The sequence below is a fragment of the Nomascus leucogenys genome, chromosome 10 (genome assembly GCF_006542625.1).
Source record: "Nomascus leucogenys isolate Asia chromosome 10, Asia_NLE_v1, whole genome shotgun sequence".
NCBI classification, from domain to species: domain Eukaryota; kingdom Metazoa; phylum Chordata; class Mammalia; order Primates; family Hylobatidae; genus Nomascus; species Nomascus leucogenys.
Genome location: NC_044390.1, coordinates 61939376 through 61957511, shown reverse-complemented (window position 1 = coordinate 61957511; position 18136 = coordinate 61939376).

The window sequence follows — 18136 nt, the reverse complement described above, 5'->3', positions numbered from 1 at the left end:
CCATGCCCAGCTAATTCGTTGTATTTTTAGTAGAGATGGGGTTTCACCATGTTGGTCAGGCTGGTCTCAAACTCCTGACCTCAGGCGATTCACCCTCCTCGGCCTCCCAAAGTGCTAGGATTGCAGACAAGAGCAACCACGCCTGGCCCTTCCTTCCTTCCTTCCTTCCTTCCTTTCTTCTTTTTCTTTCTTTCATCTTCTTTCCTTCTCTTTCCTTCTCTCTTTCTCCTTCCTTCCTTCTTTTCCTTCCTTCCTTCTCTTTCTTTCTCTCTCTTTCTCCTTCCTTGCTTCCTTCCTTCCTTCCGTCCTTCCTTCCTTCCTTCCGTCCTTCCTTCCTTCCTCCCTCCCTCCCTGTTTCTCTCTCTCTTTCTCTCTTTCTTTCTTCCTTGTTTTGCCATGTTGCCCAGGCTGCTCTTGAACTTCTGGGCCCAAGGGATCCTCCCACCTCAGCCTCCCAAGTAGCTGAGACTATAGGCACGTACAACCACGCCTAGCTAATGTTTTGTATTTTTAGCAGAAACGGGGTTTTCCCATGTTGCCCAGGCTGGTCTTGAGCTCCTGGACTCAAGTACTCTTCCCACCTCTGCCTCCAAAAGTGCTAGGGTTACAGGTGAGAGCCACTGCGCCTGGCCCTCTCTCTCTCTCATCTCAGATTTTTCTCTCCACCTTAGCCACTCCCAAATGTTCTCCTCACTCCTGTCTCCTTCCGTTGAAAAACCACCGTCAAGCTACTGGTGGATGAAAGGCGTGGACCACCCCACCCCGGATCAAACCCCCAAGCCCCACCTCTATCACCCACAGCTATATTTCCTTGAGCAAGTTGCTTAATCTCTCCAAGCCTCTGTTTCCTCAACTACAAAACATATACAAATAGAAAGTGATATGTGACTGCTTCATTGTAGTAACTGTTGCACCCTCTGTGCGTATCCCGTAACGTCATGTAGCAAACAACAAAAATAATTAAAAAGAAAAAAGACGATCTGATCTCACAGATCTGTTAAGAGGATTAAATGGGATTATTCATGTAAAGCTCTCCATATGTGATGTCATAGTGTAAATATCAAATTAATAGTGGAACGAGCTGTTGCAATCAATTCTTATCTAAATACAACCAATAATGACAATGCTTAATGTGATTATTACTAAGCATAGTTGTATTACCTCTTATATTAACCTCTCAGTCTCTCCTTACCATATTATAGATCATCAATAAATATTTATTGAATGAACGATTGAATGAATGGTTATTGAATTTTTGTAAGGAGGGAAAGATCACGGACTTCTTATAAAAAATATAAAAGTCAGGCTGGACGCGGTGGCTAATGCCTGTAATCCCAGCACTTTGGGAGGCTAAGGTGGGCGGATCACTTGAGGTCAGGAGTTCGAGACCAGCCTAGCCAACATGGTGAAACCCCATCTCTACCAAAAAAAAATTAGCCAGGTGTGGTGGTGTGCACCTGTAATCTCAGCTACTCGGGAGGCTGGGGCAGGAGAATCACTTGAACCCTGGAGGTGGAGGTTGCAGTGAGCCGAGATCGTGCCACTGCACTCCAGCCTGGGCAACAGAGTGAGACTCCATCTCAAAAAAAAAAAAAAAAAGAAAAGAAAGAAAAGTATAAAAGTCAGGTCTGTGGCCAGGCATGGTGGCTCACACCTGTAATCCCAAGACTTTCAGAGGCCAACCCAGGCAGATAACTTGAGGTGAGGAGTCTGAAACCAGCCTGGCCAACACAGTGAAATCCTATTTCTACTAAAAATACAAAAAATTAGGCCGGGCTCAGTGGCTCGTGCCTGTAATCCCAGCACTTTGGGAGGCCGAGGCAGGCGGATCACGAGGTCACGAGCTCCAGAGATGGAGACAGTCCTGGCCAACATGGTAAAACCCTGTCTCTCCTAAAAATACAAAAATTAGCTGGGCATGGTGGCGTGCCTGTAGTCCCAGCTACTTGGGAGGCTGAGGCAGGAGAATGGCTTGAACCCAGGAGGCAGAGGTTCCAGTGAGCCGAGATCACGTCTTGCACTCCAGCCTGGTGACAGAACAAGACTTCGTCTCAAAAAAAAAAAAAAAATTAGCCAGGCATGGTGGTATGCACTTGTAATCCCAGCTACCGGGGAGGCTGAGGCAGGAGAGTTGTTTGAACCAAGGATGCAGAGGTTGTAGTGAGCTGAGATCACACCACTGCACTCCAGCCTGGGGGACAGAGTAAGACTCTGTCTCAAAAAGAAAAAAGAAACAAACAAAACCAGGTCAGGCGAGGTGGCTCACACCTATAATCCCAGCACTTTGGGAGGCCGAGATGGGTGGATTGCTTGAGGCCAGGAGTTTGAGACCCACCTGGGCAACATGGCGAGACCTCAATTTCTACTAAAAGTATAAAAATTAGCACCGGGCTTGGTGGCTCACGCTTATAATCCCAGCACTTTGGGAGGCCGAGGCGGGCAGGTCACCTGAGGTCAGGAATTCGAGACCAGCCTGACCAAAATGATGAAACCCTGATTCTCCTATAAATGCAAAAATTAGCCAGGCGTGGTGGCACGCGCCTGTAATCCCAGCTACTTGGGAGGCTGAGACAGGAGAATCACTTGAACCTGGGAGGTGGAGGTTGCAGTGAGCCGAGATCATGCCATTGCACTCCAGGCTGGGCAACAAGAGCGAAACTCCATCTCAAAAAAAAAAAAAAAAAATTAGCTGAGTGGCAGGGCACGGTGGCTCACGCCTGTAATCCCAGCAGTTTGGGAGGCCAAGGCAGGCGGATCACAAGATCAGGTGTTTGGGACCAGCCTGGCCAACCCGGTGAAACCTCATCTCTACTAAAAATACAAAAATTAGCTGGACGTGTTGGTGGGCACCTGTAATGCCAGCTACTCGGGAGGCTGAGGCAGGAGAATTGCTTGAACCCGGGAGGCGGAGGTTGCAGTGAGCCGAGATCACGCCACTGCCCTCCAGCCTGGGTGACAGAGTGAGATTCCATCTCAAAAAAAAAAAAAAAAAAAATTAGCTGGGCATGGTGGTGCGTGCCCATAGTCTCAACTCCTTGGGAGGTTAAGGCACGAGAATCGCTGGAACCCAGGAGGAAGAGGTTGCAGTGAGCCAAGATCCTGCCACTACCCTCCAGCCTGGCTAAGAGAGAGACTCTGTCTCAAAAACAAAAACAAAAAGGGTTCTTAGCCTGGCGTGGTGGCTCACACCTGAAATCCCAACACTTTGGGAGGCCAAAGCAGGCGGATCGGATCATCTGAGGTCAGGAGTTAGGGACCAGCCTGGCCAACATGGCAAAACTCCATCTCTACTAAAAAAATGCAAAAAATAGACAGGTGTGGTGGTGCGTGCCTGTAATCCCAGCTACTTGGGAAGCTGAGGCAGGAGAATTCCTTGAACTCGGGAGGTGGAGGTTGCAGGGAGCCGAGATCGTGCCACTGCACTCCAGCTTGGGTGAAAGAGCTGGACTCTGTCTCAAAAAAAAAGAAGAAGGTTCTCGTAAGGACTCTGTGAGATGGACCACGGGCATGAGTCTCAGCACAATCTTTTGTTTGTTTGAGACGGAGTCTTGCTTTAGCCCCCAGGCTGGAATGCAGTGGTACGATCTCGGCTCTCTGCAACCTCTGCCTCCCGGGTTCAAGTGTTTCTCCTGCCTCAGCCTCCCAAGTAGCTGGGATTATAGAGGCCCACCACCACGCCCAGCTAATTTTTGTTTTTTTAGTAGAGACGGGGTTTTGCCATGTTTCCCAGGCTGGTCTCCAACTCCTGACCTCAAGTGATCCGCCCACCTCGGCCTCCCAAAGGGCTAGGATTACAGAAGTGAGCCACTGCACCTGGCCAGCACAATCGTTTTTGCTCCCTAGATGTGAACTGCTGTTTTTACCAGCAGGAGCTAAGGGGCAGGCTGCCTCAGATTAGATGCTTTTTAGAGCACTCTGTAGTTCCTTAAATGGAGCTGCAAAGCCACAGTTTGTTGCTCAATGTCTGACTGGCTTCTACTTTATTTCTGACTTTATTTCTCATCTGTCCCCACCACACCCCTCCCTTCCACATACCCTGCATTCCAGCAAAACAGACCAATGCATCACATGCCAGACACACCCTGTGACGTCTGCCCCAGGATCCTTGCACAGGCTTCTGCCTCAACAGAGCTCATGATCCAGTGGACAGGCGTAGGCATTGGAATCTCACAAGCCCAGACCACCTCCCAGTTTCACCTCTTCAATGCTATTGACCTTTGGGGAGTGACAAAACCTCTCTGAACTTCAGTTTGCCCAGATATAGCATGAACTGAAAAGACGTGTACCTTCTAGGTACAAGTCATGCCTCACTCAGCAACCGGGATATATCCTGAGAAATGCATCATTAGGCAATTTTGTCATTGTGCAAACACTATAGAGTGTACTTATACAAACCCAGATGGTATAGCAACTACACACCCAGGCTGTAGGGTATGACCTCTAGATTTTATCTATATATTTATATCTATCTATCTATATAGATAGATAGATATAGAGATAGATAGATAGATAGATAGATAGATAGATAGATAGATAGATGATAGATAGATAGATAGATGATAGATTTTTTTTTTTCCCCAGACGGAGTTTTGCTCTTTCGCCCAGGCTGCAGTGAAGTGGCACGATCTCAGCTCACTGCAAGCCCTGCACCCAGGTTCAAGTGATTCTCCTGCCTCAGCCTCCCCAGTAGCTGGGATTACAGGCACCTGGCACCTCACCCGGCTAATTTTGTACTTTTAGTAGAGATGGGGTTTCACCATGTTGGCCAGGCTGGTCTCAAACTCCTGATCTCAGGTGATCCACCCACCTCAGCCTCCCAAAGTGCTAGGATTATAGGCGTGAGCCACTGCGCCCAGCCTTAAAATTCATATTTTAACTTAAAATATATTTACAACTAGAGATGGGTCTCACTATGTTGCCCAGGCTGGTCTTGAAGTCCTGGGCTCAATCGATCCTCTCACCTTGGCCTCCCAAAGTCCTGGGATTATGGATATGAGCCACTGCACCAGGCCAATGATAAGCGTTTGTGTATCTACATGTATTTAAACATAGAGAAGGAACAGTAAAAATACAGTATTACAATCTCTTGGGACCACTGTCATATCTGCAGTCTGTCATTGACTGAAATGTCGTTATACAGCACATAATTGTACTGAATGAGGATTAAAGCTAATGGGACATTTAGCCAGGTGCAGTGGCTCACACCTGTAATCCCAGCACTTAGGGGGCCGAGGAGAGCAGATCACCTGAGGTCAGGAGTTCGAGACCAGCCTGGACAACATGGTGAAACCCGTCTCTACTAAAAATACAAAAATTAGCTGGGCGTTATGGCGGGCGCCAGCTACTCGGGAGGCTGAGGCAGGAGAATCACTGGAATCTGGGAGGCAGAGGTTGCAGTGAGCCAAGATAGCACCACAGTACTCCAGCCTAGGCAAGAGAGTGAGATGCTGTCTCAGAAATAAACAGATAAATAAGTCGCGCGGGGTGGCTTACGCCTGTAATCGCAGCACTTTGGGAGGCCAAGGTGGGTGGACCATGAGGTTAGGAGTTCAAGACCCATCTGGTCAAGATGGTGAAACCCCATCTCAACTAAAAATACAAAAATTAGCTGGACGTGGTGGCAGGCGCCTGTAATCCCAGCTACCCAGGAGGCTGAGGCAGAGAATTACTTGAACCCAGTAGGTGGAGGTTGCAGTGAGCTGAGATTGTGCCACTGCACTCCAGCTTTGGTGACAAAGCAAGACTCTGTCTCAAAAAAAAAATATATATATATATACACACATATATATTTACGATACATAATAATATTAATAACATGATATAAATATTAACGACTTAGTATAATGATAGTAAGGATTTACCATGTCAGGCATCTTTCCAAAAACTCTAAATATATTAAATCATAGAATTCTCACAACAACTTTTTTTTTTTTCCAACGGGGTCTCACTCTGTCACCCAGGCTGGAGTTACAGTGGTGTGGTCTTGGTTCATTGCAACCACTAACTTCTGGGTTCAAGCGATTCTCCTACCTCAGCCCCCTGAGTAGCTGGGACTACAGGAGTGCACTACCATGCCCAGCTAGTTTTTGTATTTTAAGTAGAGACAGGGTTTCACCATGTTGGCCAGGCTGGTCTCAAACTCCTGACCTCAAGTGATCTGCCCGCCTCGACTCCCAACGTGCTGGGATTACAGGCACCTGGCACTGCGCCCAGCTCATTTTTGCATTTTTAGTAGTGACAGCGTTTCACCATATTGGCCAGGCTGGTCTCGAACTCCTGACCTCAGGTGATCTGCCTGCCTTGGCCTCCCAAAGTGCTGGGATTACAGGCATTATCTACTGCACGAGGCCCTCACAACAACATTTTGATAGTACTATTATTAAGCTCATTTCACAGATGAGGAACCTGAGAGGTAAGGAGAAGTACAATAATCTGCCTAAGGTCGTCGTGGAGCTAGTGATTGGCTAAGCAGCTCCTGGAAGTCTCGCTGGAGAGTGTCACTGTTTAATGGACCGTTGGACATTTCCGAAGCCTTGGGTGTGTTTTACATCATTCACTAGCCATGCACAGCTAGTGAGCTCTTGCAATGCAGCTACTGGGGCTACCACAGTTTTAGCCATAATGCTATGTACTATGGGTGAGGAACTTAATTTTTTTTTTTTTTAATTTGTATTAGCCAAGCATGGTGATGTGCACCTGTAGTTCCAGCTACTCGGAAGGCTGAGATGGGAAGATCGCTTGAGCCTAGGAGGTGGAGGCTGCAGTGAGCTGTATTTGTGCCATTGCACTCTAGCCTGGGTGACACAATGAGATCCCATCTCAAAACAAAAACCAGGTCATAGGTAGATAAGAGACAATGGTTGCATTCTTTTGAGTTTCTGATGAGCCTCTCCAAAGGAGCCAATCAGATATGAATGTATCTAAGTGAGCAGAGGAGGGACTCTGAATAGAATGAGAGGCAGGTTGGCCCTGAGCAGTTCCCAGCTTAACTTTTCACTCTAGCTTAATGATTTTGAGAGGTAAAGCCGGCTGGGTCGGGTGGGGACTTGGAGAACTTTTCTGTCTAGCTAAAGGATTGTAAACGCACCAATCAGCACTCTGTGTCTAGCTAGAAGTTTGTAAACGCACCAATCAGAACTCTGCAAAAACACACCAATCAGCGCTCTGTGTCTAGCTAAGGGTTTGTAAATGCACCAATCAGCACTCTGTAAAAACACACATATCCGCGCTATGTAAAAACGGACCAATCAGCCCTCTGTAAAATGGACCAATCAGCAGGATGTGGGCGGGGCCAAATAAGGGACTAAAAGCTGGCCACCCGAACCAGCAGTGGCAACCTGCTCATGTCCCCTTCCACGTTGTGGAAGTTTTGTTCTTTTGTTCTTCTTAATAAATCTTCCTGCTGCTCACTCTTTGAGCCCACACTACCTTTATGAGCTGTAACACTCACTGTGAAGGTCTGCAGCTTCACTCTTGAAGTCAGCGAGACCAGGAACTCACTGGAAGGAAGAAAATCCAGACACATCCGAACATCTGAAGGAACAAACTCGGGACACACCATCTTTAAGAACCGTAACACTCACCGCAAGGGTCTGCAGCTTCATTCTTGAAGTCAGCAAGACCAAGAACCCACCAGAAGGAACCAATTCCGGACACAATTTGGGGCCCCCGAAATTTACTTTCCCTTCACAGTCCCCTCCCTCTTCCTTCTTTCTCCTCCTCACTTCCTTTGTCTCGCTCCCCTTTCCCCTCACTCTTCCCTCATCTGATTCTCTTTCCATCTGTCTCCTTTTTTGTTGTGGTGGTGGTTGTTGAGATGGAGTCTCACTCTGTTGCCCAGTCTGGAGGCTAGTGGCACGATCTTGGCTCACTGCAACGGCTGCCTCCCGAGTTTAAGCAATTTTTCTGCCTCAGCCTCCCGAGTAGCTGCGATTATAGGCACGCACCTGGATAATTTTTGTTTTGTTTTGTTTTGTTTGATGGAGAGGGAGTTTCATGTTTTCCAAGCTGGTGTCGAACTCCTGGCTGCAAGTGATCCTCCCGCCTCGGCCTCCCAAAGTGCTGGGATTACAGGTGTGAGCCACCGCGCCCAGCTCCATCTCTATCTCTTCTGTCTGCCGCTTCTCACCCCTTCCACCCAACCAGGGCGGGAGAGGGAGGGGGATGAAACCAGGGCGGGGAGGTGGGAGTGGGATGAAACCAGGACGGGGAGGTGGGAGAGGAATGAAACCAGGATGGGGAGGTGGGAGAGGGATGAAACCAGGACAGGGCGGTGGGAGAGGGATTACAAACTCCCTCTATTTACTCTCAAGCTTCTGTGTTTCCACCTCCACTAACCCTGGAGCCCTGAAGCGCCCCAGGCCTGCAGTGTATAAATGCCTTCCTGGCAGGCCTTGCTGAGACTTGAGCTCAGCAGTCCTCACCCTCCTTAATCCTAACCAAACAGGATCTGTCACTAGGCTAAGCGTGCAGAGGACGCCTCGGGTCCTTTTCCTCCTGCAAAACCACGGAGGCAGCCCTAGGGGCAAACATTGAAACAGTGTGGAGGGCTGGCGGATGAGGGCGGGAGCATGCCTGGCAGGGAACGTTTCTTTTTTTCCTCCTTCAAAAATTGGAGGGGAGGCCTGGCGCGGTGGCTCACGCCTGTAATCCCAGAACTTTGGGAGGCCGAGGCGGGCGGATCATCTGAGGTCAGGAGTTGGAGACCAACCAGACCAATATGGTGAAACCCCATCTATACTAAAAATACAAAAATTAGCCAGGTGTGGTGGCGGGAGGCTGTAGTCCTAGCTACTCAGGAGGCTGAAACAGGAGAATTGCTTGAACCCAGGAGTCAGATTGCAGTAAGCGCCATTGCCCTTCAGCCTGGGTGACAGAGTGAGTCTCAAACAAAACAAAACAAAAGAAAAAACAAGGAAGGGGATCAAAACTGTCAGTTGGGACAAATAGAGGCTTTACTATGGTAATTCTCTGGCTTTGAGCCAAGGACTGCACCCTCCCCAGGGGGCAGCGCTGAGAGCTGAGTCAGCCAGGATGGTTTAAAATTAAACCCAATTTTCAACACTGTAACTCCTCACAGACAAACACAACTGTGTTACTAACATCATTTCTCGGTTTTTATCTGACTTTTTATCTGAAGTCAGGAGATTTGGAGGCTGGAAGTGTAAACTGAGAAGTGTGCAGAACAGCTTCCTCCTGGCTCCCCCATCCCCAGCCAGCCTCTCTGGTTTTCTTTTTCTTTCTTTTTTTTTTTTTTTTTTGAGATGGAGGCTTGCTCTGTCACCCAGGCTGGAGTGCAGTGGCCCGATCTCGACTCACTGCGACCTCTGCCTCCCAGGTTCAAGTGATTCTTCTGCCTCAGCCTCTCAAGTAGCTGGGATTACAAGCACAGCCATGATGCCAGGCTATTTTTTGATTTTTTTTTTTTTTTTTTTCTTAAGTAGCGATGTCGTTTCACCGTGACGGCCAGGCTGGTCTTGAACTAGTGACCTCAGGTGGTCCGCCTGCCTCGGTCTCCCAAAGTACTGGGATTACAGGCGTGAGCTCCTGCACCTGGCCCAGCCTCTCTGGTTTTGATCGAAGCCATGCCCAAAGCTTGGAAGCGGCTTTACACTACCTTTCTTTGCTCAAAAATTTGCCATCCGTCTGTCCATGCAATAAATATCTAGTGATCTAATAGAGGCTGAATTCTGTGCTAAAAGCTAAGGATTATAGTATTTATTTATTTATTTATTTATTATTTATTTATTTATTTTGAGACGGAGTCTCACTCTCTCACCCAGACCAGAGTGCAGTGGCGTGATGTCGGCTCACTGCAACCTCCACCTCCCAGGTTCAAGCAATTCTTCTGCCTCAGCCTCTCGAGTAGCTGGGATTACAGGCGCGCCCCACCATGCCCAACTAATTTTTGTATTTTTAGTAGAGATGGGATTTCACCATGTTGGCCAGGCTGGTCTCGAACTCCTGACCTCGTGATCCACCTGCCTCGGCCTCCCAAAGTGCTGTGATTACAGGTGTTAGCCACCGCACCCAGCCCTATTATTACTATTACTACTATAACAATAAAAACAGCAGTTTGTTTATTTATTTATTTATTTATTTATTTATTTATTTATTGTGAGACAGAGTCTTGCACTGTTGCCCAGGCTGGTGTGCAGTGGCGGATCACGGCTCACTGCAGCCTCAACCTCCCAGGCTGAAGCTATCTTTCTGCCTCAGCTTCCTGAATATCTGGGACCACAGGTGTGTGCCACTATGTCTAGCTAGTTCTTTAATTTTTGTAGAGATGGGGTCTGGCTATGTTCCCAGGGATAGTTTTGATTTTTTTTTTCTTGTAGAGGTAGGGTCTTGCTACATTGCCCAGGCTGGCCTCGAACTCCTGGGCTCAAGCGATTCTCTCGCCTCAGCCTCTCAAAGTGCTGGGACTTTGGTTGGGATTACAGGCGTGCACCATCATGCCTGGCTAATTTTTGTGTTTTTTGTTAGAGACATGATTTCACTGTGTTTTCCAGGCTGGCCTAGAACTCCTGGCCTGAAGTGATCCTCCTGCCTCGGCTTCCCAAAGTGGTGGGATTATAGGCATGAGCCACTGTGCCCAGCTCCATCTCTCTCTTCCATCTGCCGCTACTCCTAGAATACATAGTGGGTGCAGAATAGGGACTATTTAAGTGTTTGCTGGCCAGACATGGTAGCTCATGCCTGTAATCCCAGTACTTTGGGAGACACATAGCCCCTATTCTGTACCCACTACGTATTCTAGGAGTTGTTTATTTAGTCCTTCTAGAAACATTTCAAACCCGATGTGGTGGCTCACACCTGTAATCCTGACACTTTGAGAGGCTGAGGCAGGAGAATGACTTGAACTCAGGAGTTCGAGGCCAGGCTGGGCAATGTAGCAAGACCCTATCTCTACAAGAAAAAAAAGATCTAAAAATTAGTTGGGCAGAGTGACGCACCTCCATGGTTCCAGCTACTTGGGAGGCTGAAGTGAGAGCATTGCTTGAACCCAGGAGGTTGAGGCTGCAGTAAGCTGAGATCACCTTGCCATTGCATTCCAGCCTGGGTGACACAGCAAAACCCTGCCTCAGAAATAAATAAATAAATAAATAAATAACCTTCTATGTCTCCCATTTTATAGAGGAGGATACAGAGGTTCAGAGAGGCCCCCAAGTCATATGGCTGAGCTGGGATTTGAACCCGCAATGATGGGTTGCTCTTCACCACCTTGCAGCTTGCCACTCTCATGAAAAACATACAGTCTGGTGCGGTACACATGATAATTACACAAACAAGGTAATTCAGATATTTAAATGCTCTAAAGATTCTACATCAGGTTATTTCCAGTATTATTTTCCTGGTCATCCCTGGAAGGATGAGAAGGAGCCAACCTTCAGAAGAGCTGCAGAGAGAACACCCAGACAGAGTAAAAAGCAAGTGCAAAGGCCCTGTGGTCCAAACCACTTAAAAAGATTTGGAAGCAGCAGAGGTCAGAGTAGCAGGAAAGAAGAGACAAGAGGCAACAGAGCAGGATATGATGATTTCAGGCCACAGCGGGAGTTCGGGTTTCGTTGTTTCTTTTTTGAGACAGGTTCTGGCTCTGTTTCCCGGGCTGGAGTGCAGTGGTGCAGTTTCAGCTCACTGCCTATCTTCACCTCCCAGGTCAAGCCATCCTCCCACCTCAGCCTCCCAAGTAGGTGGGATTACAGGCATGTGCCATCACGCCTGGCTAATTTTTTTTTCTTTTTTTTTTTCTTTTTGAGACAGAGTTTTGCTCTTGTTGCCCAGGCTGGAGTGCAAGGATGCAATCTCGGCTCACTGCAACCTCCGCCTCTCGGGTTCAAGCGATTCTCCTGCCTCAGCCTCCTGAGTGGCTGGGATTACAGGCATGTGTCACCATGCCCAGCTAATTTTGTATTTTTAGTAGAGACAGGGTTTCTCCTTGTTGGTCAGGCTGGTCTTGAACTCTCGACCTCAGGTGGTCCACCTGCCTCAGCCTCCGAAAGTGCTGGGATTACAGGCGTGAGCCACCATGCTCGGCTTTAATTTTTCTTTTTTTTTTTTTTGGAGATGGAGTTTTGCTCTTGTTGCCCATGCTGGAGTGCAATGGCGTGATCTCAGCTCACTGCAACCTCCGCCTCCTGGGTTCAAGTGATTCTCTTGCCTCTGCTTCCCGAGTAGCTGGGATTACAGGCGCCTGCCACCACGCCTGGCTAATTTTTTGTATTTTTAGTAGAGACGGGGTTTCACCATGTTGGCCAGGCTGGTCTCGAACTCCTGACCTCAGGTGATCCTCCTGCCTCGGCCTCCCAAAGTGCTGGGATTACAGGCGTGAGCCACCGTGACTGGCCGTTAATATTTGTATTGTTTGTAGGGGCAGGGTCTTGCTATGTTGCCCAGGCTGGTTTGGGTTTTATCCCCAGTAGGACAGGATTCTAGGAGCACAGCAGGGACCAGGTGGCCGTTTTATGAGCACTCCAGGGGTGGGGTTGGTAAAAGCTTCACCTCCCAACTGTCCTACCTCTAGGATATTTATCGCCCTTGTCCTGCAAGATCTAATTCTGTGATGTCTTTGCTGCCGCTGAATGACAACAACAAGGCAGATTACCCCAACTCTTTCCCCTCTGCTGTATATTTAAGCACCTCCCCTTTGACTTTACATCCTGGACTAGTCTGTGTAAAGACAAAGAAAAATGAGAAACAAGAGGCTTAATTCTTCCTGTATTCTGGTTTCGGGGGAGGGTCAAAATATAACTTCAGTGGATGCCTTGCTCCAAATTGCAAAACTCCCTCCTGTCATGATGAAAGATGTGTTTTTCCCCTGGATAAAGCCAATTAGCTCACAGTCATCACAATGACTAGGTGGCTCCAGGATGAACTATGCATTTGATAAATGGTGCTGTCAAGTTCTGTTACTGGAGAACTAATGATTGTTTATCATGAGGCACGAAGGTGACAGGTTGTATCTGCTTGGCTATAGGAAAAAGATGAGATGTAGGCTGGACACGGTGGTTCACGTCTGTAATCCCAGCACTTTGGGAGGCCAAGGCAGGCAGATCACGAGGTCAGGAGCTCGAGACCATCCTGGCTAACACGTTGAAACTCCGTCTCTACTAAATATACAAAAAATTAGCCGGTTGCAGTGGCGGGTGCCTGTAGTCCCAGCTACTTGGGAGGCTGAGGCAGGAGAATGGCGTGAACCCGGGAGGCGGAGCTTGCAGTGAGCCGAGATTGCACAACTGCACTCCAGCCTGGGCGACTGAGCAAGACTCTGTCTCAAAAACAAAACAAAACAAAACAAAAAATTAGTTCGGTATGGGTCTCTTGCTTGTCATCCTAGCTACTCAAGAGGCTGAGGCATGAGAATTGCTTGAGCCCAGGAGGCGGACCTTACAGTGAGCTGAAATCACTGGACTGCACTCCAGCTTGGGTGGGTGCAGTGGCTCATGCCTGTAATCCCAGCACTTTGGGAGGCCAAGGCGGGCAGATCAACTCAGGTCAGGAGTGTGAGACCAGCCTGGCCAACATGGTGAAACCCTATCTCTACTAAAAAATACAAAAAAATTAGCTGGGTATGGTGGTCAGTGCCTATAATCCGAGTTCCTCGGGAGGCTGAGGCACAAGAATCGCTTGAACCCGGGAGGCAGAGGTTGCAGTGAGCCAAGATCATGCCAATGCACTCCAGCCTGGGCAACAGAGTGAGACTCTGTCTCTAAGTAAATAAATAATAGCAACAAACTAGGGCCTCTCTGGCTACTAAAAATACAAAATTAGCTGGGTGTGGTGGCACACACCTGTAATCCCAGCTACTAGGGAAGCTGAGGCAGGAGAATTGCTTGAATTGGGAAGGCGGAGGTTACAGTGAGCTGAGATGGTGCCATTGCGCTCCAGCCTGGGCAACAAGAGCAAAACTCCGTCTCAAAATAAAATAAAATAAAATAAAATAAAATAAAATAAAAATTATTTAAAAAGAGAGAGAGAGAGAAGAAGAGATTGGGAACTGGCCCCCTGTCTCCTGCTACAGGACCTTGGGAAAATCCTGAACCCTTTGAACCTCAGTTTGCTTCTCCATAAAACGGGGCCATCAGACCATCAGCCAATATCTCTAAGCTCTCTGTGGGATTGTGAATCCTACATGCCCCCCACTCCGGGCTTGCATGAAAAGTAAGGTTTCTCTTGGGCCACACAGAGAAGATCCCTTTTGTGTCCCTCAAGCCATCTGTGACCTTCCCACTTCATAAAAGCAAAGTTCACTTGCTCATTGAAACTTCCTCTATGCCAGGCAAGAGCTGAATAATCATTTTGCATCCCCCCAACAGGCCCCTCAAGCAAGATGCTGTTATCCTTATCATGATGCCCATTTTGCAGATGGGGAAAAGTGAGGCTCAGAAGGACCAAGTCTGCATTCCCCATCTCTACTGAAAATACAAAAACATTAGCGCCTGTAATCCCAGCTACTCGGGAGGCTGAGGCAGGAGAATTGCTGAGATCACGCCATTGCACTCCAGCCTGGGCGACAAGAGTGAAACTCTGTCTCAAAAAAAAAAAGAAAAAAGAAAGAAAAAGAAAGCAAAGGGGGAGAAGGAAAGGGAGAGGGTAGTTGGGGACATGGAAGAGGTTACAATTGGGTAGGGACTCAAGCTGGAAAGGGGGACAAAGTGGAAACTGGGTGCAGTGGCTCATGCCTGTAATCCCAGGACTTTGGGAGGACAAGGCGGGAGGATCACTTGTGCCCAGGAGTTCTAGACCAGCCTGGCCAACAAAGGGAGACCTTGTCTCTACAAAATATTTAAAAACAATTAGCTGGGCTAGGTGGCGCACATCTGTGTTCCCAGCTACTTGGGAGGCTGAATTGAGAGAAGCACTTGAGTTTGCGAGGTCTAGGCTGCAGTGAGCCGTGATCGTGCCACCATACTCCAGCCTGGGCAACAGAGCAAGATCCTATCAAAAAAAAAAAAGGAAGGAAGGAGTGGGGTTGACATGCAAGGCCATTTGAGGATGGGCTGAGACATTGTGCACTCATTTCCCTCCTCCCCAGAGGACCACAAGGAGCAAGAGATCCCCTTACCTGTGGGCAGCAGGTATCTCAGCATTAGTAACACCAGGGCCCACCGCCAGCCTCCAGGGGCACCCTGCCTCAGGCCAGCCATTCACGGCATCAGGAAGACTCAGGGGCTGCTCTTTGCCCTCGTTCCAGCGCCCGGGCTGAGCCCAGAGACATATCCAGCAGCTCCGGGCAGCCAGGTGACTGAGATCTGGCGGGTATCAAATGTGCCCAGTCGGTCTAATCCCTGCGAGGCCGGGCGGGGCTGGGAAGGATCCCCTCGCCTATTCCCAGGCCCCGATTGGCTCCCTGGGCCCTTGGTTCTGCCTGCCTGGGCTCCCAGGAAGACAGGGCTCCATGGGCATTGAGGGGAGCGGGAGTTTCACCTGTCAGGCTCAGCTGTGGGTGTCAGGAAAAGTCTCCCTAGAATGTTCCCCAGACCCAGAGCTGCACTGCGACTTTCATGGGCCACAGTCACTTTTGCAATTTACCCATTACTTTTTTTTTTTTTTTTTGAAATGAAGTCTTATTATGTTGTCCAGGCTGGAATGCAGTGGTGCCATCTTGGCTCACAGCACCCTCCACCTCCCAGTTCAAGCGATTCTTGTGCCTCAGCCTCCCGAGTAGCTAGGACTACAGGCACGCACCACCATCCCCAGCTAATTTTTGTATTTTTTTGTAGAGACAGGGTTTCACCATGTTGGCCAGGCTGGTTTCGAAGTCCCGATCTCAAGTGATCTGCCAGCCTCGGCCTCACAAAGTGCTGAGATTACAGGCGTGAGCCACCGCACCTGGCCTATACTTAACATTTCCCCCCCTCAGCTTTATTGAGAAATGATTGGCAAATAAAAAATTAAATGTCTTATACTTTGTAATAACTTTTGAGAAAGGGGCCCCCATTTTCACTTTGCACTGGACCCTGCAAATCACGCCTCTGGTCCTGCTGCAAGCAGTAGTCTCTGCTATTCCATAGCAGCCTCATGTTCCCTCTCTGTGACTCTCTGAATTGTATCCCCCTCATATTCACAAGTTGAAGCCTTTACTTCTGATGTGACTGCATTCAGAAACAGTTTTCAGGCTGGGCGCGGTGGCTCACGCCTGTAATCCCAGCACTTTGGGAGGCCAAGGCAGGGGGATCACCTGAGGTCGGGAGTTCGAGACCAACCTGACCAACATGGAAAAACCCCATCTCTACTAAAAATACAAAATTAGCCAGGCGTGGTGGCACATGCCTGTAATCCCAGCTATTCGGGAGGCTGAGGCAAGAGAATCGCTTGAACCTGGGAGGCGGAAGTTGCAGTGAGCTGAGATCAGACCATTGTACTCCAGTCTGGGCAACAGAGCTAGACTCTGTCTCAAAAAACAAAACAAAACAAAACAAAACAAAACAAAACAAAAAAACCACAGTTTTCAGGGAGGATATTTTAAGGTTCAATAAAGTCATAAGGGTAGAACTTTGATGGGACTGTTGTCCCTATAAAAAGAAGAGGAGCCAGGTATAGTTGTTCATACCTGCAATCCTAGCACTTTGGGAAGCCAAGGCAGGAGGATTGCTTGAACTCAGGAGTTTGAGACCAGACTGGACAACAGAGCAAGAGTTCATCTCTATTGAAAAAAAAAAAAAATTGTCCAGGTGCGGTGGCTCATGCCTATAATCCCAGCACTTTGGGAGGCCAAGGTGGAAGGATCACCTGAGGTCATGAGTTTGAGACCAGCCAGGCCAACATGGTGAAACCCCATCTCTACTAAAAATACAAAAATCAGCAGGGTGTGGTGATGGGCACCTGTAATCCCAGCTACTTGGGAGGATTCAAGCGATTCTTCTCCCTCAGCCTCCCAAGTAGCTGGGATTACAGGCACATGCCACTACGCCCGGGTAATTTTTTTTTTTTTTTTAGATGGAGTCTTGCTCTGTCGCCAGGCTGAAGTGCGGTGGCGCGATCTTGGCTCACTGCAACCTCTGCCTCCCGGGTTCAAGTGATTCTTCTGCCTCAGCCTCCTGAGTAGCTGGGACTACAGGCACGTGCCACCATTTTTGTAATTTTAGTAGATTTTTGTACTTTTAGTGGAGACAGGGTTTCTCCATGTTAGCCAGGCTAGTTTCGAAATCCTGACCTCTGGAGATCTGCCCGCCTCAGCCTTTCAAAGTGCTGGGATTACAGGCCTGAGCCACCACGCCCAGCCTATTTTTTTTTTTTTTCTCAGAGACAAGGTCTTGCTCTGTCACCCAGGCTGGAGTGCACTGGTGCGATGGCTCACTGCAACCTCCACCTCCCAAGCTCAAGTGATCCTCCCACCTCAGTCTCCCGAGTAGCTGGGTTACAGGAATGCACCACCACGTCTGGCTAATTTTTGTATTTTTAGTAGAGACAGGGTTTCACCATGTTGCCCAGGCTGGTCTCGAACTCCTGAGGTCAAGCAATTCTTCTGATTCTACTTCCCAATGTGCTGGGATTATAGGCATGAGCCACTGCACTTGGTCATCTAAGTCTTATTGCTTATCTCCAGCACCTATCAACTTAGAATTTGCTTGCTAAATGAATAAATATGTGAATGAAAGAATGAGTGGGCTGGGCATGGTGGCTCACACCTGTAATCCCAGCACTTTGGGAGGCCGAGTCAGGTGGATCACAAGGTCAGGAGTTCAAGACCAGCCTGACCAACATGGTGAAACCCTGTCTCTACTAAAAATACAAAAAATTAGCTGGGCGTGTAATCCCAGCTACTCGGGTGGTTGAGGCAGAGAATTGCCTGAATCCGGGAGGCAGAGGTTGCAGTGAGCCGAGATCGTGCCACTGCACTCCAGCCTGGGTGACAGAGCAAGACCTTGTCTCTCAAAAAAAAAAAAAAAAAATAGGCCAGGCGTGGTGGCTCAGGCCTGTAATCCCAGCACTTTGAAAGGCCAAGGTGGGCAGATCACCTGAGGCCAGGAGTTCGAAACTAGCCTGGCTAACATGGTGAAACCCTGTCTCTACTAAACGTACAAAAATCTACTAAAATTGCAAAAGTGGTGGCACAGGTGGCTCTGGGAGACAGAGCGAGAGTCCGTCTCAAAAAAATAATAATAATAATAATGAGTGAAAATAGAGTTGGCTT